This window comes from Cnephaeus nilssonii, assembly GCF_951640355.1.
Source record: "Cnephaeus nilssonii genome assembly, chromosome: 16".
NCBI classification, from domain to species: Eukaryota; Metazoa; Chordata; class Mammalia; order Chiroptera; family Vespertilionidae; genus Cnephaeus; species Cnephaeus nilssonii.
This window is the reverse complement of record NC_137087.1, coordinates 18,427,927-18,448,296: the sequence shown is the minus strand read 5'-3', so window position 1 is coordinate 18,448,296 and position 20,370 is coordinate 18,427,927. Positions and strand designations below refer to the sequence as shown.

Genomic DNA, 20,370 nt, shown 5'->3' with positions numbered 1-20,370 from the left:
AAGCTAATATTTTTAAATGTTTTTATTGATTTTTAGAGAGAGAGGAAGGGAGAGGTATAGAGAAATAGAAACCCATGAGAAGTATCATCAATCAGCTGCCTCCTGCCCACCCCGTACTGGGGATCATGCGCACAACCTATGTAGGTGCCCTGACGGGGAATCGAACCAGTGACCTCTTGGTTCCTGGGTCGATGCTCAATCATTGAGCCACACCAGCCTGGCTTTTTTATAGAAAGTGGAAGAGAGGAAGGGAGGGAGGAGAATAAGGAGTGGGGGAGGAGAGGAAGATAGGGAAAGAGAGAGAGAGAGAAACATCAATGTGAGAGAGATACATCAATTGATTGCCTCCCCCATGCACCTGGGCCAGGGATCAAACCCAAGACCCTTCTGATAGATCCTCCCTTCCCCCAACTGATGGATGGAGTATGACGTAAACTCCACCTGCAGCCGGACATTCCTGAACACCTTATATGGACTGTACATTGAACCACCAATCAGCACCTGCCAAATACCCTAAGCCCCTGATTGCTAAATCCCTAGGTGCCTAATCATGTGCCTTACATGAAACCACCAATCAGCGTGTGCTGAGTGCCCTAAGCCCCGTCCCCTCGTTTCCTCCCCTCAAAAGGCGCTTACACCCCGGCTCGCCCTCTCTTTTTCCCTCTGGAAGGGAGCCGGCAGGGTCATCTCCTCCAATAAAGCCTGTATCCTGGTATCCAGGTTCTCCGGCCTCTGTTTCAGCTTTCACCTTCTGTGCTTGGGTCGACATGCTAACCACTAAACCACACTGGCCAGGGCTGTACTTGAATTTTTTGACCCAGGATTCACACCTATTAGATTCTCAATGGATTCATGACCTCAAAAGAAGTTGAAAATTGCTATGTATTTCACAGGGTACACTTTTCAAATCTAAAAGGAGTAATTAAATAAAATCGGTGGGGGCTTGCCCAAGGTGGGAATGGCTGTGGGGGGAGGGGTAATCAATTGGGGAAAAAGGAGACTTACGTAAACCTTTAGACAATAAAAAAATAATTAAAAATAAAAATAAAAGGAGTAATTATATCCCAGTTTATTATTAATTGCTAAGTAAAATCAGACTTTCCATTCACAGAAATGAAGGTTCAGAAGCTTAATGACTACATCCCTGGAATAAAAGCAGGAGTTTGAATTTAATTGCCCTATGAAAGATACTGCTTGTCAGTATACAACCCACTCTGCAGTTTTAGAAAAGGTTAAGATCTCCTTACCAAAAATCCAAGCTTTACCTGCAACAACCTGAACTACCTAGCTGATATAAACTTTCTTTTTTTAATAGTCTTTTGCACTGCCTAAATAATTATTATTCTGCAATAATTAAAAGTTATATACAATCTGTCATCTATTTTACTACCTTAATTACTAAGACACAAAATGGCTATTGTAACTATATGCCTGCCAAAGCCCTGGCTTTCGGTACTTCAAAATAAAATTCATTTTAAGAGGTCAAAGGAAACAGCATTAGCCATCTAAAAAAAAAAAGACAAAGTAGTCCTTTTTTCCAGTTAGTCTATGTTAAATTTATAAGAAACATTTACCATCAGCTATTTAAATGTTCCAAAGCAAAAAAAAAAATTTGACATAACGTTTAAAGGTAAGTGATAACACCTATGTTTCCCACAGAACAAATATTTAAAGTTCATATTTTTCTAAAATTACACTCAGGCTAAAACCAAAGTTAAAGAAAAATCATGAAATGTCTATTTAAATTTCAGATCAAGGCTAAACATATTCAAGACTGTCCACTTTCAGCTCCTTGAATATTTTCTGCTAAGGTGTCCACTTTCTCCATAGAAACTTGATCAGAAAAATCCCTTTGAGATGTTTTATAAATTAAATTCCAGTGTCCCTGCTATGCGGAATGAATATTTCATTTGATTATTTTAGGAAAAGACTAGCCTCATTCATAAACTACGTCTGAACCTAAAAGGGGAAATATGTTTCCTTCCAGAACCTTAAAAAAAAAAAAAAGCCAAAAAGTTGATGAAAGAACACTGCTGCCACGTCTTTTCCCCTCCCCCGCCCACGTAGCGGCTATTTCACCCCTGCGCGTGCATTCCTGGGCAAAGTGGGAGCCGCGGCGCTCCGAGAAACCAGCAACAGTTAAGTCGGCAAGCCCGCCAGCCTTTCCGACCAATTCCTCAAAGGAGGGCTAGCTTCTTACTCATCCCTTTCGAAAGCAAACAGTGCAAAAACTCCAAGTCCTCTCCACTCTACCCCGACGCAAAAGATGGTTTAGCGTCTAAAAACTAAGTTGTAGCGTTGGTGGTATAGTGGTGAGCATAGCTGCCTTCTAAAAACTAAATTGTATTTATTTTTTGTTTTTACTTATTTACATATATTTTTTTTATTTTTCCCCCCATCACTATTTATTCCCTCTGTGCCCTCTTCCACCGCGCCCCCCGCCCCCGCAAAAACAACAACACAACACCGGATTGTAATTAATACATTCAATTGTTCCGGAAAATAGTCTCCTATTTACGGTACCATTCTTTCTCCCCCTTTTAAGACATAGATGTGGGGGCCACGCATGCACCCTAACTCCAAGTTCTCCCACAACCATGGAGTACGGGTGGACTTTAAAAGCGGCTAACTCCGCCGAGAGGCAGGGGAGGGGGAGCAGCCCACGCGCCTTTGGGAAAATCTCGGTAAAAAGAGGGAAGGGATGAGCAGCCACGCTTCCCCGACGACCGGCCGCCCTGACAGCCGACTTCCTGCACCCAAACGTCGGGAACTCGCCGCCCGGGGCCACGTCTAGCGGCTCCAGCGGCCCCAGCTGTGCGCAGCCCAGGCGTGAAGCCTGAACTTCTGCCCGGACCCGGAGACTCCCCCTCCGAAAGGGTGAAAATGCCCGGAGAGCCGCCGCTCTGAGCTTCAAAATCCGCTCTCCGTGGCCACAGGCGAACCATCGGCTGCCCTGGAGGCCAGACACCCCCGCCCCGCACGCGCGTCCCCATCAGCTCGGCCGGGAGGGCCAGGTATGAGAGGAGCTCGGGAAAATCAACAGGGTGATTCCTCCCGGGGAAGAAACATTCAAGAAAGTTCTGGTCCTCGGGGCGGGGACAGAGGCTGCCGCAGCCCGAACGGCCGGGGGCGCTCACCGGGCAGGAGGTGGGAAGGGGCGCACAGACGCGGGCAGCGGGGCCTCCGGGCCGGCCAGGGGTCGCGAGGCGCAGGGCGAGGGGCCGAGCCTCCAGCGAAGAGACGGAGGCTGCATCGGAAAGCTGGAGGACCCCCACCCCGCAAGCCATCCCACCGGAGGGGGCAGGGGGCCGGACCACCAGGACCGTGGGGAAGGTCCGCGGCTGCCGAAGGGCCTCGGCCTCCGTCTCCAAGGTCCGGGGAGCGTCTCACCTGGGAAGCGGGGCGGGAGCGCGGTCCTCAGTGCCCTGTTGCCTGCACCCGGGCGGGCTACCTCCTCGTCCCTCTGCCCGCTGGCGGCGCGACTGGGCAGCAGAGGGAGCCAGTAAGCCTTTTATAACCCCGGGCCGCGCCGGCAGCGCCGGAGAGGAGGCGACCGCAGCCTCTACGTGAGCCCGATCACACCAGCGTCCGCCGACCGCGCAGGCGCCGCTGGCCGCCCGCCCCCGCCCCGCCCCGCCCACTCCCGTGGCCCACGCCCGCTCTCCCCACGAGCTCGTGGAGTCTGCGGCCGGGACGCAACGCGCCTGCGCAAGGTTCTCGCCCGGCCACAGTCACCGTGGTTACCTCGAACGTGCCCAGCTCCTTTGCATCAGGTTCTTCGGCGCCTTCATTTCAGCGTCGGCCTCTGGCCTGAAGGACGAAGGCACCTGGAAGGAGATAGCTTAAACTTGAGAAGCGGAACAGAGTAGCGTAGAAAAAGAAGCCGAAAGCGAGCTTCCGGTGGGTCCCGGGTATCTCAGCTGTCCTGGCCCGGAGCCTTTTTTGCTTTACTAACTTCCCTTTTTCACCTCTCCTGTCGTGCAAATCTCTCTTCGCCTTTATATGTTATCAGTAGGTAATGGACTCTGTGCTCCAGAAACAGATTATTTTATTATTTTTTAATTAAATCTTTATTGTTGAAAGTATTACAGATGTCCCCTTTTCCCCCTCATTGACCCCTTCTAGCCCGCCCCCACCGCCTGCCCGGGCCTTCACCACCCTGTTTTCTGTGTTCATGGGTTATGCATATATGCATACAACTTCTTTGATCTCGTCCCACCCCAGCCAGCCTCCCCCGCCTTCCCTCTGAAGTTCTGCAGTCTGTTCTATGCGTCTATGTCTCTGGATCTATTTTGTTCATCAGTTTATTTTATCCATTAGATTCCACATAGGAGTGAGATCGTGTGATACTTGTCTTCCTCTGGCTTATTTCGCTTAGCATAATACTCTCCAGGTCCCTCCATGCTGAGACAGATTTTGATTTTGATTTTTTTTGGTTCAATTCCTGGCCTAGTCCCCTATAACGTTGGGCATTAACCCCTCTGTATCCCAGTTTCCTCATCTATGAGGGTAGATACCTCATAGGATTATTGTGAGAATTAAATGACAATGTATGTAAAGCACTTAGCACAAGCCTAGCACATAGAAAGGACTTGGTAAATAGATTGTGTTGTTGTAGCACAGCATGTCAAACTGTGGACCCACGCGTGAGGCCCACAACGAGTATTTTTGCAGCCCAGCCAATGCAATGGTATGTAAGGAACATTTTAATAAAAATTTCGTAACTTAATTTTTACAATATCCTGTTATACATAATTATGAATAACAAACTACAACGTTCGCTAATGACTGACTACTGTAATCGTGTTGCATTCATCTCCCTTATGCACCTTACGTGCAGGCGCACCATTTCTCTCCACTAATACTAGCAGCAAATATTTTAGCAGCCGATTGCCACATCATTAGTCTTGTACTGACTTGTTGGGTGTGCGCAACAGGAAATATTCCGCTTTCGGAGAACAAGAAAAATAGGTTTATTTGTGTTACGCTTATTAATTTGTGCAGTTATTCCGTGGTAAGTTAATGTTCAAGAAAAAATATTAATTTTTATTAAAATGTTCTATTATTTTATGTTAACGATGACTCATTTCTTTCAGCCCTTTGTATTCAGCATGTCTCTATCGAAATAAACCTACGTTTCTATGAAAATTGAAGCTTTTGTTTTTTGGCGGCCCACATAAACTTACACCTTGTTTATTTGGCACGTGTTAGCCTTTGGGTTTGACATGCTTGTTGTAGCATATAAGGCACCCAATGTTGTCTTAGTCTTAGTCAAGCATTTGCCTTGGTCATTATGTTGCTAAAGGAAGAAAGCTTTACTATCAGGAAGCATACCATGAAGGAGATAATCTTTCCCTTGTCAGTGAAAGGGAAGAATGACTTCTCTAAGACTTATTCTTTAAAAATTGCTTCTAAAGTTTTCCATTGTTGCTAAAAAAGCATAGTAATTAAACATTAACATTTGACTCTTCCCTAGGAAGTGGGGTCAATTATACAGACGCAGAAATAGAGGGAGGGTCCTTTGGGAGCCCTAGGCAGTAGATACTGTAGTGCCCCCCTTACCTGGGATTTCGCTTTCTGCAGTTTCCGTGGTTTCTGCAGTCGTGGTCTGAAAATATTAAATGGAAAATTCCAGAAATAAACAATTCATAAAGTTTAAATTGCACGCTTCTGGATACCATAATGAAATCTTGAGCCATCCTGCTCCATCCCTCCCAGGTCATGAATCATCCTTTGTCCAGCTTATCTTCGAGGGCTACCCTTCCTGCCCATTAGTCACTTTGTAGCCCTCTGGGTTATCAGATCCGCTGTCACAGTATCACAGTACTTAGGTTCAAGTAAACTCTTTTCCTTAATGGCCCCAAAGCACAAGAGTAGTGAGGCTGGCAATCCGGATGTGCCAAAGAGAAGCTGCAAAGAGCTTCCCTTAAGTGAAGAGGTGAAAGTTCTCCACTTAATAAGGAAAGAAAGAAAATCATATTTTGAGATTGCTAAGAATGAATCTTCCATCTGTGAAATTGTAAAAAAGGGAAAAAGAAATTCATGCTGCCCTAACCGGTTTGGCTCAGTGGATAGAGCGTCAGCCTGCGGACTGAAGGGTCCCAGGTTCGATTCCGGTCAAGGGCATGTACCTTGGTTGCCAGCACATCCCCAGTAGGAGGTGTGCAGGAGGCAGCTGATCCATGTTTCTCTCTCAATGATGTTTCTAACTCTCTATCCCTCTCCCTTCCTTTCTGTAAAAAACCAATAAAATATATTTTTTTAAAAAAAAAAGAAATTCATAAAAAAAAAAAAGAAATTCATGCTAATTTTGCTGTTGCACCTCAAACTGCAGAAGTTATAGCCACAGTGTGTGGCAAGTGCTTAGTTTAGATGAAAAAGGCATTAAATTTGTGGGTGGAAGATGTGAACAGAAAACCTTGTGTTCCAATTGACAGCAACATGTTGCACCGGAAAGCACTGAGCCTCAGCAAGGGATCCCCTGACGGGAGTGACCATATTAACATAACTTTTATTTCAGCACATTGTTATAATTATTCTGTTTTATTATTAGTTGTTAATATCTTACTGTGTCTGATTTACAAATTGAATTTTATCTCAGTATGTATGTATTGAGATAAAACATAGTATATATAGGGTTCCAGGTATCCACTGGAGATTTTGGAACGCATCCCCCATGTATAAGGGGGAACTACTGTATAGTGATGTTTAAATCAGCTGTCTTAAAGCATGGTTGGGAGTCCCTAGGGTCAAAATTATCTCATATTAAGACTTTACTTGCCTTTTACACTATAATTAAAGTACAGTGGGGTTTTCCAGAGAGAACATGTTCTGTGCAACAGGTTGAATGCAGAAGCAGATATGAAAATTAGGCCAGATATTAAAGAGGTTTACAGAAATGTAAAATAATGCCACTCTTCTCACTAAACTCTATTTGCTTTGGAAAATATAGTTATTTTTCATTTTAAAATGTTATTTATGTGAACATGTAACAGACTTATTATTGTTTTAAATGAATTAATAAAAAATATTTTACGTTTGTTTTGTCTCCTGATATAGTCAATGTTGATAGATATGAGCCACATAAAAGCTTTTGGGAGTCCTCAGTACCTTTTTTTTAAATATATTTTTATTGATTTCAGAGAGGAAGGGAGAGGGAGAGAGAGATAGAAACATCAATGATAGGAGAGAATCATTGATCAGCTGCCTCCTGGACGTCCCCAACTGGGGATTGAGCCTGTAACCCAGGCATGTGCCCTTGACCAGAATCGAACCCGGGACCCTTCAGTCTGCAGGCTGGCACTCTATCCACTGAGCCAAACCACTAGAGCCTCAATACCTTTTAGGAGTGTGAAATGGTCATAAGACCAAAGCGTTTGAGAACCATTAGTCTAAACAAAGAGCAGTGAACCAGCCCCTTGACACAGGAGGCCAAGATTTGCTAGAAAATCTTTGCCTCAAATAGAGTTGTAACCAACTTATCCATTGGCCCTATACAGAGCTGACTGATGAAAATTGACAATTTACCCTGTAAATAAAATAGCTCAAAACCTTGAGGCAGATTTCCTGTTAAGCTAAGAAAGCTCCAGGGGCCTTCATTTGCACTAGCCCTTCCCAAGGCCCAGAGAGGCCCCAGCAATGTGTAAACATCTTAACTGCAATCTTTAGACTGCTAATTCCTTCTTCACCCATTTCCCCTCTGCCAGGCTTCCTCTTGTCTAGTGGTGTTGGAGTGGTTAGCAGGCATTTAAAAAATTTAGCTGAAAGGAAGTTGAATTAGAATACATTTGGTATGAGTTTAATGGGATATATTTTTGCAATTTATAGTCACTTCCATGTATAGTTATGACATTGCCAGCTGTCCCAGTGTAGGAGTGGCATCCAAGAATACTTCTACCATTCATTGTGCTGACCCACCCAGCATTGTAAAACAAAGGTGAAGGGCCAGACATGTATAGCTATTTTAAGGTGTCCTATGTTCTAGCATCAAAAATATATGGGTAGTGGAGGAGACGCAAAGTTGAAAGGGTAGGGAGCCTGAAGCTAATCTATGGGAAATTCTTCCAATTATTGGATGTGAGAAATTTAATTAAAGTTTTAGTACTTACAAATGCTTAGTCAATAAAAGGAAATATTTTTGTCAGAATTTAATGAGGACATCCACAACAAACTAGTTAGTGTCATCATCTTAAAGAAAACTGAGGTGTGGCTCAGTGGTTGAACATCAACCTATGAACCAGGAGGTCACGTTGGGATTCCCAGTCAGGGCACCTGCCTGGGTTGCAGGCTCCATCCCCTTTATAGGGCATACAGGAGGCAGCCAATCAATGATTCTCTCTCATCATTGATGTTTCTAACTCTCTCCCTTCCTCTCTGAAATCAGTAAAAAAAAATAAAATCAACAAAAAGACTGTGTCAAACAAGCATAGTTTTCCTACACATAGAAAATAATAAAAATAGCTTTTATTTCACATTTTAAATGATGTTTCTTTCTTTGACATTGAGCACCTGTATGGTTAACAAAAAAGGAAGCCAAAATAGAAGACTCTGTTATTGAAGGTGCTGTTGACCAGACTGCATTCACACATATGAAACAGTGAAAAATCATTGAAGAGCATAGATAACTTTAAATTGTGAGGATTATAAAATACTACATAGCCTTACTTGAGCGTTAGGAGAATGAAGTTGATTTTTATGAATAGGTGATAGTGAATAGGTTTTGTTAGCTGGGGATTAAGATGATGGAAACAATATTTTAGAAATAGTATGCTATGTGAATTAGAAAAAGAAAGTAGAGTCTGGTCTAGAAATCCAAGACTCATTGACTAAATATTTATGGACACCTAGTTACTGCATCCTAGACACTACCTACTGGGCTATGAAAGATCAAATTGTAATCAATCTATGTTCTTAAGGAGCTTATAATGTGATTGGATAGAGTGAAAACCTGCACTTGTGGCTATCGGAATACTGTACGTTCATCCCATGAATATTTGCATGCCTATATGAGCCAGACTATGCTAAGTGCTGGGTATATGATTCCTGCTGTCATAGAATTTAGAGTCCTTTAAAGGAAACCAACAATACACTAAATAAGTAACTAAGTAATTAAACAAAAATAAATATCAATAAGTGTAATTAAAAAATAAAATGCTATGGAAAAGAGTAATAGGAAGACATAATTTAGATATAGATATATATTTAAAAGCATATGACCTCATATTGTACCTTCAAATTCATAAAGCAGGACATACTAGTTGCATAAAAATTGTGCCATGGTCTCTCACTTGGAAAACTGGCGGAATAGTGTTATCAACAACCAAAATAAGGAAGGTGAGAAAGTGAGCCAAGTTTGTAGAGAAGCTGCAGATTTGAATCTTATTGGATTTGAAATGACAGGGGCCATCATAGGCTTCAATCAATAATAAGTTTAATATTAAGCAGATTTCCATATTCCAATAGAAAATGATATAAAGGCTAAAATTCTGACTATTTACAGTTCTAACTTAAAATTGATATGTGATTTCTTTAGATTTCATTCTCCTCAGCTTGAGTTAACCACAGTTAACTACATGTGTTTTTCTGCTGTTAGTTGGCAGGGAAGGCTACCTGTGATGTTTACTAGTGTTATTCACCAAATATTTCTAGGGCTTTTCTCTTCCCAGACCCAAAGTTCTGTTCTGTTCTCCACCTTCTTTGAAATTAGTTGTGGCCAACTAACTTGCTTTGGCCAATGAAAGTGACATGTTTGAAGATCAAATTGTGTTTCGCCATGTTCCCTCCCCACTGTTGTAATTAACCATGAAAGCTTGTACCAAGCCTTCATCAGTCCAGGTCTCTGAGTTCCTACAGTGAACAGAACCCCAAACTCTTCCCTGCCTTGACAGTCTGCACTGGATGTGTAGCCTGACTAAAAAATAAACTTCTGTTATGCTAACTCATTAAAACTTAGAGATGTTGCCGAAACCGGTTTGGCTCAGTGGATAGAGCGTTGGCCTGCGGACTGAAGGGTCCCAGGTTCGATTCCGGTCAAGGGCATGTACCTTGGTTGCGGGCACATCCCCAGTGGGGGGTGTGCAGGAGGCAGCTGATTGATGTTTCTCTCTCATCGATGTTTCTAACTCTCTATCCCTCTCCCTTCCTCTCTGTAAAAAATCAATAAAGTATATTTTTAAAAAAAAACTTAGAGATGTTTATAACTGCAGCATTACCTCATCTATATTAACTTCTATACTGCCTGAACAAAGAAACTCAAACTTTTCCTTTATAAAACCTATTACCAGAATTGTATTTATAGATTATATTTTGTACCTAGAATGGCCATTGTGGGTTGCCTACCTGGTAGTATTCATGTCTCCCTTCTCCAATCTTATTAAGACTTTCCAAATTGCCCAGCCTTTCAGTTTAGGTTTGACTTCTACCTCTGCTTAGGGTGCAGAAAACTGCAAAAAAATTTTGCTCCCACCTTTACAATGAGAAAAAAGCCAGATAATCTACAAAATCGTAAAATCTCTTGAGCATATCAGACTGCTGAGGTTGAAAGACAGGTAACCTGAGATCCAAGAAGAAATAGGATACCCATTTGAGATCATTAACAGAGTAAGAAAAAAACTAAAAATTTTAACAAATCGGTAAAGGCCATTGTAGGTTAGCATGTCAGCTGGGAACGTCAGACACAAGAGGAGATTGCACTCATAAGTTCTTCCCACAATCTTAGTGGTGCTCAGATGAATGATTATGGGCAGGGCAGGAGACCATGAAGAACTCCTCAATGGTGCAAGCATAGAGATAATTGGTAGCTGCTAAGAATTGAACATGAAGCCTCCTCCCACTCTTTTTTCTACCTTTTTAAAAAATATGTTTTTATTGATTTCATAGAGGAAGGGAGAAGGATAGAGAGATAGAAACATCAATGATGAGAGAGAATCATTGATTGGCTGCCTCCTGCACGCCACACCTTGGGGATTGAGCCCGCAACCCGGGCATGTGCCCGTGACTGGAATTGAACCCGGGACTCTTCCAGTCCACAGGCTGACGCTCTACCCACTGAGCCAAACCAGCCAGGGCTTCTTTTTCCTATCTTATAAAGCAAAGCCCTAAGCCTCTGGAGAAGAGGCAGCAAACTCTCTGGCCCCTGAGGCACAGGTAAAAATCTCTTGTAAATGTGGGAAATATAGAGGAAAAGGCCTCTATCCTTGGGGAAGAGATGGGAAATCCTCTTTTCCTCAGGATCCTACACTAATAGCAAACTGAAGTTCACTATTGCTGAGGGAGGAGTAAGAAATTCTTGCCCAAGACAAACCATAGATAAAAGGCTGAGTTGGCTGCCACAGAGAGGAGAGACTGAAAAAGTCCCACCTCCCAAGGCACAGGCACACAAGGCCTGTTTAAGATTGAGACTGAACCAGGACAACAGAGAATCTCCATCACAAACCCATTCTAATGCTGAGTGTGGACAGAGAGCCTCTCTGGTGGCATAAAAATGTATGGATAAAAAAAAAAATGTATGGACAATCAAAAGTCAAGGAGAAAGCAGGAACACTGAGCAAAATCCTTTGGCACCCCAGCCATCACACTAAACCCCAGGAAACAGCACCTTCCTGCTTAAAAAAAAAAAAAAAAAAAAAAAAAAAAATTGAAGTATGTGACTTAATAAAGGTAACTATAGCAACAACAAAGCCCTAGCCCAACTCAACTAATTACATTGGTCCAACCCCCCACCTAACAACCTGACAGAAGAAGTGTGTTCATTGCCAGGTATGGATAATACTTACCAGAAAAATAGTGCTGTTCTGCACACAATGTCCAGCACTCATTAGAAAACCATGAAACACAAAACAAAAAATTCCATTGTCAAGAGATAAAATAGTAAACAGAAATGGACTCAGAGATGAGCCAGATGTGGGAATCAGATAAGGATTGAAAAAAAATGAACAACATGCATGAATAAATGGAGAAGTTCAGTAGAGAGATGAAAATTATAAGAGTAAAATGAAAATACTAGGAGGGAAAAATCCCATGGTATTCAGGGATGAATAATCCTTTTGATGGACTCATTGGTATACTCAACACAGCTGAGAAAAAAAAGATAAAATCATTTAAACCGATATACAGAGGGGAAAAAAAGTGAAAAGCAAGTGGAATAGAACATCCAAAAACTGTGGGATAATATCAAACAACCCTACATATGTGTAGTTGGAATTCCAGAAGAAGAGAGAGAAAATGGGGCTTTAGAATTATTTGCAAGTGAGAGGCGTCAGCAGCCATGGCTCCCAGCATGCCCTTGGCTTAACTGGCCCTAGAGAGTCCTGAAGGCATCCGGGCCATGCTGCTGGGGAAAGAGAAGCTTGATTCTGTTATTGAATTCCACATCCCAGACTGTTGATCTGAGAATCATAGGAAGGCTGATTCACCCCCTAAGTGGCTATTCCTACCACAAGGCGTTCAACCCCCCCAAAAAAGGCCTATGGAAGATGACATCACTGGGTCTGCTGATCAGATGATAATGAGAAGGCCTTGAAACTCCACCTTGAGACCTACATTCCTTTGACCTCAGGAATTGTTTGGCTAGGGGCTCAGAATGTAGAGGTTATAGCCTAAATTGATCCAAATAAAGTAGAGACCAATACTTTTGTTTCATGTCTGAGGGTGGACATACTCCTGGAAAAGAACAAGATCTCCGGGAAGCCATTTTCCTACCATGATGGAAGCCAACTTGAGGATAAAGCCAACGTATGAAATAGGTCAGAGCTGAGATAAACCGAGTAAAATCTTAATTCAATAGTATCTGAGGCCTTACCTATAGTTGGATGTTTTAACTTGGCAATCCAATAAATTTCCTTTTTATTTAAGCAAATTAAACGAGTTTTCTCAAATCTCAATTGCAAGTAACCAAACATATCTTAACTGATGTAGTACCCTAGCGCTAGTATTATGAGTCATTTTTAGTGGGGGTTCCAACTCAGCTCTCAACTGTTCTCTTGTTTTAAAAGAAATTTCTAATTTCCAAAGGAGATGTATTTGTTTTCCAAAAGTAAAACAATGGTGTCAGAAGAATACTATCTTATAACAAACAACTGTTGTAATAAGGAAGCCTATTTATTTGTTCCCTCATTCAATTGTTCACTGAGCACCTACAATATACCAGGCATTATATCAGGCATTGGAAATATATTAATGAATAAGTTATTTACTTATTTTTAATCTTCACCCGAGGATATTTTTCCACTGATTTTTAGAGAGTGGGAGAGGGAAAAATAGAGAGAAATAAAGATGTGAGAGAGACACATCAATTGGTTGCCTCCTACATGAGCCCCCACCAGGGCTCGGGCCAGGAAGGAGCCTGCAACCAAGGTATGTGCCCTTGAGCAGAATCGAACCCGGGACCCTTTGGTCCATATTCTCTACCCACTGAGCCAAACCAGCTAGGGCAATAAGTTATTTATTAATGTTGGCTGTGAACGATTTATGAATAACATAACTGCTATATCAGATTCCATTTACTCCTTTTCCATTTTCTGGTATCTTTCCTTAGCAATGTATCACTCTTCAAATATAAACAGCTTGAATCCTAAATATTTTCAAGTGCTATAACTTTCAGGGGAATATCCAACAACTATTCTGTCAAGCATAGGAAATGTTTACAAATTTTTTTAAAATTTTACTAAAAACAGTAAGTTACATTTCAGAAAAATATTTCTGTTTATAAACATACAACATTTGATTTGGCTGTCTGAAAGATTTGTAGAGTTTGGCCAATCCATGCATTCTTCCACCCAAATTAACATGTTAAGAGCTCAAACAAACCAGGCAAGAATGCCAGAAATCTCAACTTGATTTGGTGAAGCAAGACTCAAGAATCTAGGACCTAGAATTTATTCAGTCACAGGTTGAGCCCAAAACCTAGGCATGTGTCCTGACTGAGAATTGAACCAGCAACCTATCAGTGCACAGGATGATGCCTAACTGAGCCAGGCTGCAGGGCTAGTTTTGTTGTTTTTTAATCATAGAACCAAAGTTGATGAATTTTACACCTATTACATTGACTTTGGAGAAAGTTATAATATGGCATAATTAGTCTTGATCTTAATGTTTACGAGGGGTAAAGAGAAGGATTCTTTCTTATCTACATATATAAAAGGCTAATATGCAAAGTGTCCCCATGGGAGTTCAACCGGGAGTTCTATCGCCCACTATGACATGTGCTGACCACCAGGGGGCAGTGAGAAATGAAGGAAGGCCCCGGCTGGCAGCCAGAAGGCCCCAATCGGCCCTGATCACTAGCCAGGCCTAGGGACCCTACATGTGCACAAATTTTGTGCACTGGGCCTCTAGTAGAGTCTATAATTAGTCTATGGTTAATGTTAGTTCTTAAGTCAGTCCTGACGTTAAAGAACACTGCTTCATATCCTTTACCAGTTTAAGGAATACTTTTTTAAAAAAAAAATCCTCACCTGGGGACATGCTTTTTATTGATTTTTTAAAAGAGAGTGAGGAAAGGAGAGGGAGAGAGAAACATCGATCAGTTGCCTCCGCTATGCACCCTGACCAGGGATGGAACCCCCAACCTGGGTATGTGTCCTGACCAGGAATCGAACCTGCGATCTTTCATTGTATGGGACGACGCTCCTACCAACTGAACCGCACCAACCAGAGCAGGAATACTTTTAATAGATCTACTGTGCTAGACTGGTTGCACTAATAGTCCCAGTTCTTCCCTCCTTTCTGTATCCACTCCTGTGTGGTAAAAAAAAAAAAAAAAATGCTTACCTTGCCCCAAATGATGTCTGCCTTTTGCCCTGTTTCTGGGAGGTAAACTCATAACTGATGGGCATGCTCTTATTTGCTTGGGAGCCTTGAGTCACACAGGATAGCCTAACAATGTGATTTAGGGTGGGAGTTGGCCACACCCAGTATACCCAATAGTCTTAACGTAGGGGTTGGCCACACCCAACACTGTGACTTAGGGTGAGGACTTTGGGTGACAGAACCTCAGCACAGGTTCTGGACACCAATGCTTGGGTGAGTTTCCTTGGTTGGCAACATCCTATGTGCATTGTCACACATTGATGCTGGGAAAGTAATGCATCCTGGTTATGGGAAGAGGACAATGGAAGCTCCACGTTTAATGCTTCCCTAGCCTACCCTTGTCTGACTTTAACCTGTACCCTTTCCCTAGTAAGCCATCTCCATGAGTATAATAGCTTCCAGTGAGTTCCACGAGTTCTATTGAGAGTGGTCTTGGGAACCCCTTGAACTTGCAGTTGGTATCAGAAGTGAGGGGGATCCCTTGTGGGGACTGTTCCCTCTCACTTTGTAGTCGGCCTAGACCCCTCACAACACCCTTTGCCACGTAACCTTGCAATACCCTCTCATTTTAACTCTTGAGTCTGACGGTAAAATATGCTTTGTGATGCCTGTGCTTTTGCCCTCTGCCATCATCATGAAAAGAATGTGCTCATGCTAGCTCGCTAGCAAATGAGAGATAAATGGTGCAAGGCCAACTCGCCCCCATTGTCCCAGACAAGACCTGTTCGATCATCTGGCAGTGTACCTGATCAAGATCAGCAGAATCACCCAACCCACCACTCCACGTTTGTGAGTATAAACCCTTGTATGCCTCTGTGATTCTGTGGTGTTTATAAAGCACTAGAGGCCCAGTGCGCGAATTCAGGGCGATAGGGCGGGCAGGCTGGGGGGAGGGGCCCCGGGTGGTTGGCGGGCTAGCCCCACCCCCTGGCCAAACTCGGGTCGAACTCCCCATCAGAGGTCAAGTTGCATATTACCCTTTTATTATATAGGATTATTGTGATAGTAGATAACAGCTGCCTCCTAAACTTCCACTGTAATATAGCAATAAAGAGAATAATGGATCATGTAAATCAGAAGGGAAATCTCTAAATTTTTTAATCCAACATTGAAATTTACTGATCATGTGTTTTTATTATGCCTACATTATAAGATATTAGATATTTAGCAATATCTCCAACTGAGGCCTAGCAAAGTGAAATAATCACCAGATTAGGTAATAGAAAAAAATACATTTGCTTTGGGAATATAACCACACACAGTATACACTTTGTCTAATACTCAGAACTCTTTTGGATATTCGGGGAAAGATGAAACTATACCAGACACTGGAAAAGTGAAAAGTTATCTGTAGTTACAACACATTATCAAAAGCCTTTTGCCAGACCTTTTCATTGCTAATGAAACTGACCATTTTATATCTTTTTTGTTGTTGTTTGTTCATTTATTGATAATAGCCATTCTGACAGGTGTAAAGTGCTATGTCATTGTGGGGTTGTTGCTGTTTTTATCATTTTCTATCTTTTTCTATATCCAGCCAACCTGCTGATGGAATTGCTAGTGACTGCAATGAAATAGCCCACAGGAAATCATGTTTTAAAAAGGGGAAGAAGAAAAGCAAAGAGTTCAATTAATAGGAAGCAGAAACCGTACTCAGTCTACTGACTGTATTTTACAAAAAATCATGTCTTCTAATTAATTTTGACCTTGGTATACCCTAATTGTTCTGTTTCATCTTGTCTTCCAGGTGTGCATGGCTTTAGTCTTGGTTCTGTTCACTGCTGCGTTAAGCATTGACTAGATGAGGAGAAGGAAACCTACCATACTTCACTCTTGAAGAGAAGCATTAAGACCTGTCAGTGCTTACGGTACCACTGACTGTGCGAACAGACAGGGCTCTTTGCCTGTGGCTTATTATGTAAGGGGCCCTCATGTAAACACCTTCCCATCTCTGTCTACTAAGATCTATTTCTTGTCCCACATGAAGTGAGACAATAATCAACTATAAGTCTGCTTACAGAATGAACTTAAAATTTCTCTCCAAGTTTGCTCAGGAATGCCCTACATCCTAATGTTCCTGCCTGTAATTGGTCAAAGATAGAGTAAATGGGCTGTTGTCTCACCTGCTTGTGTGCTCCTGCACACACATACACACACATACATGCGCGCGCGTGCGTGTGCAAACACACACACACACACCATACAACATGTACATGTGTAATTTTTTTGATAGCAGAAGCAATGTTATTTACCATTGTATCCACAATTCTAGCATGAAGCTTGCCACATGAGGGGCTTGCAGTAAGTATCTGTTCAGTGAATTAATAAACATATCTGTAAGTACATTGTTACTTTCACAACCTAGATTGTGATCCAATAACTTGAGTCTAAATCTATTAACAGTGTACAGTATTAATTTATTTTTTTTGCTAATCTTCATCCAATGATATTTTTTCCATTGATTTTTATTTGTTGTTGTTGTTGTTAATCCTCACCCAAGGATATTTTTCCATTGATTTTTAGAGAGAGTGGAAGGGAGGGGGAGAGACACAGAGAGAGAAACATTGATGTGAGAGAGACACATGGATTGGTTGCCTCCCATTTGCACCCCAATTGGGCCAGCGATCGAGCCTGCAACCGAGGTATGTGCCCTTGACCGGAATCGAAACCAGGACCCTTCAGTCTGCAGGTCGACACTCTAATCACTGAGCCAACTCGGCTAGGGCAGATATTAATGTATTACATGGTTAATACATGCCATTGCTTTGAACTTAAGCATGGGGAAGAAAAGATGATTTTTACCTCATGATCTAAAAAAACTATGAGGATTAGTCCTGGCCGGTGTGCCTCAGTTGGTTGGAGCATCATCCCATGCACCAAAGGGTCTTGGGTTTGATTCCTGATCAGGGCACATGCCCAAGTGGGGCTTGGCACCTGGTGGGGGGCCTGCAGGAGGCAGCCGATTTATGATTTTTCTCATCACTGATGTTTCTCTCTCTCTCTCCCTCTCCCTTCCTCTCTCTAAAAATCAATAAAAAGATATTTTAAAAAAACTATGAGGATTGTAGTTATCTATACTTTTGTTGCATTTATTAACCATGCATTATGATTGTCTAGCACAGCTAATAATTGGTTAAATATTTTTTAAAATATATTTTATTGATTTTTTATAGAGAGGAAGGGAGAGGGACAGAGAGTTAGAAACATCAATGAGAGAGAAACATCAATCAGCTGCCTCCTGCACACCCCACACTGGGGATATGCCCGCAACCAAGGTACATGCCCTTGACCGGAATCGAACCTGGGACCCTTGAGTCTGCAGGCCGACACTCTATCCACTGAGCCAAACCAGTTAGGGCAATTGGTTAAATATTTTTTAAATATATTTTATTGATTTTTTACAGAAAGGAAGGAAGAGGGATAGAGAGTTGGAAACATCAATCAGCTGCCTCCTACACACTCCCTACTGGGGATGTGCCCGCAACCAAGGTACATGCCCTTGACCGGAATCGAACCTGGGACCCTTAAGTCCGAAGGCTGACACTCTATCCATTGAGCCAAACCAGTTAGGGCTAAATATTATAACAGCTTTATTGACCTATCTATATATATAAAAGCCTAAGCAACCAAACAACCGAATGACCGAACAACCAGATGACCAATCGACCAGTTGACCGGTTGCTATGATGCACACTGACCACCAGGAGGCAAACACTCAACACAGGAGCTGCCTTCTAGTGGTCAGTGTGCTCCCACAGCCAACCTCCCATGGCCGGCCAACCTCCTGCGCTGGCCGGCCCCCCCAATTGGCCCCAATTTGGGGCCCAGCCGACCAACCTCCCAAGGTCCCTCTTCCCGGCCAGCCCCCTCCATTGACCCTGATTGGGGGGGGGGGCACTGACTAGCCAACATCCCGGGGTCCCTCCCCCAGGCAGGACAGCCCCCGCCCCATCAGCCCCGATAGCTGGCCAGACTGAGGGACCCCACCCGTGCACAAATTCATGCATCGGGCCTCTAGTACTTCAAATAATGTACCACTTACTTAAAGTATGTAATTCAATATTCTTAAGTAGGTTCACAGAATTGTGTAATTATTAAAATCAATTTTACATTTTCATCACTTAAAAAAGAAAAACAACCTCCATTCCCAATAGTAGTCACTCCCCATTCTTCCCAGCACTTCCCTAACCCCCACCCCTAGGCAACCTCTAAATCTACTTTCTGTGTTTATAGATTTGCCAATTCTGAACATTTTATACAAATGCAATATGTGATCTTTTGTGAATGGATTCTTTCACTTAGTGTAATGTTTCATGCTTCATCCAGTACTTCATTCCCGTATATTGTCAAATAAAGTACCATTGTATGGATATATCATGCTCTGCTCATCCATTCATAAGTTCATGGACACTGGAATTGTTTCTATTTTTGGCTATTTTGAATGATGCTGCCACGAAACTTTGTGTACAAGTTTTTTATGTGGACATATGTTTTCAATTCTCTTGGAAATATACCCAGGACTGAAAATGCTGGGTCATTTGCTAACTCTATATTTAACGTTTTGAGGAACTGCCAAACTGTTTTCCAAAGCAGCTACACCATTTAGAATCCCACAAGCAGTGTATAAGGATTCCCTTTTCTCCACATCCTCACCACTCCTTGTCATTATCTGCCTTTTTGATGTGTCCATCCTAGTGAGTATGAAATGGTTATCTCGTGATTGTGATGTGCATTTCCCTGGTGGCCAATGAGCCATCTTTTGGTACTTATTGGCCATTTTTCTACCTCCTTTGGATAAATGTCTATGCAGATCCTTTGCTCACTTTAAAATCCAGTTATTTATCTTTTTATTATGAGTTATGTGTTCTTTATATATTATAAATACAAGTCCCCGGTCAGCTGTATGATTGGCAATAATGTTTCCAAGTCTGTGGATTGTCTTTTCAAATTCTTGATGTAGCACAAAAGTCTTCTAATTATGATGAAGTCCGATTTTTTTCTTTTGTTACTTGTGCAAAAAAAGTAACTGGGCTTTTGGCAGGAATGCATTGAATCTGTAGATCAATTTGGGGAATATTACCCTCTTAATAAAATTAAGTCTTTCAATCTGTGAACATGCGATTATTTCCATCATTCCAATATTTTCCCATGTGTATGTCAGTTTCCCTGCCCCATACATCCAGTCAGATATAACCCAGGTCTATAGCACATTATGGTAGTCAAAGGTATAGTTTCTGTTTTCTCATCAGTCAAGTGCAAATAATAATACATATATCATAGGATGTAAGGATTAGTGATAAATATGCAGGACACTTTGCCTAGGACTCAGTAAATGCTCAGTTAATTTTAGCTATTAGTCTTAGTCTGTTTGGGCTGCTATAATAAAATACCACAGACTGGGTGGCTTATAAACAATGGAAATGTATTCCTCACAACTCTGGAGGCTGGAAGTCCAAGATCAGGGAGCCAGCATGGCCTGCTCTGGTGAAGGCTCCCTCCCAGGCTGCAGACTGCAGGCCTCCCCCGGTGTCCTCACGTTGTCTCAGGCCTCTTATTAAGGAC

At 42.3% G+C, this 20,370-nt stretch overlaps 1 protein-coding gene across 2 annotated transcripts in view; it reads right to left on the bottom strand.

Annotated features, from left to right (window-relative positions):
- The window catches only part of P4HA1 (prolyl 4-hydroxylase subunit alpha 1), a 73,787-nt gene extending 70,207 nt beyond the window's left edge, over nucleotides 1-3,580 (bottom strand). For both annotated transcript variants that reach the window (XM_079793294.1, XM_079793293.1), the window contains exon 1: nucleotides 3,391-3,580. The gene's annotated coding sequence lies outside the window, so the exon portion shown is untranslated. The remainder of the gene's footprint in view (nucleotides 1-3,390) is intronic.
- Nucleotides 3,581-20,370: the final 16,790 nt, after the last annotated feature.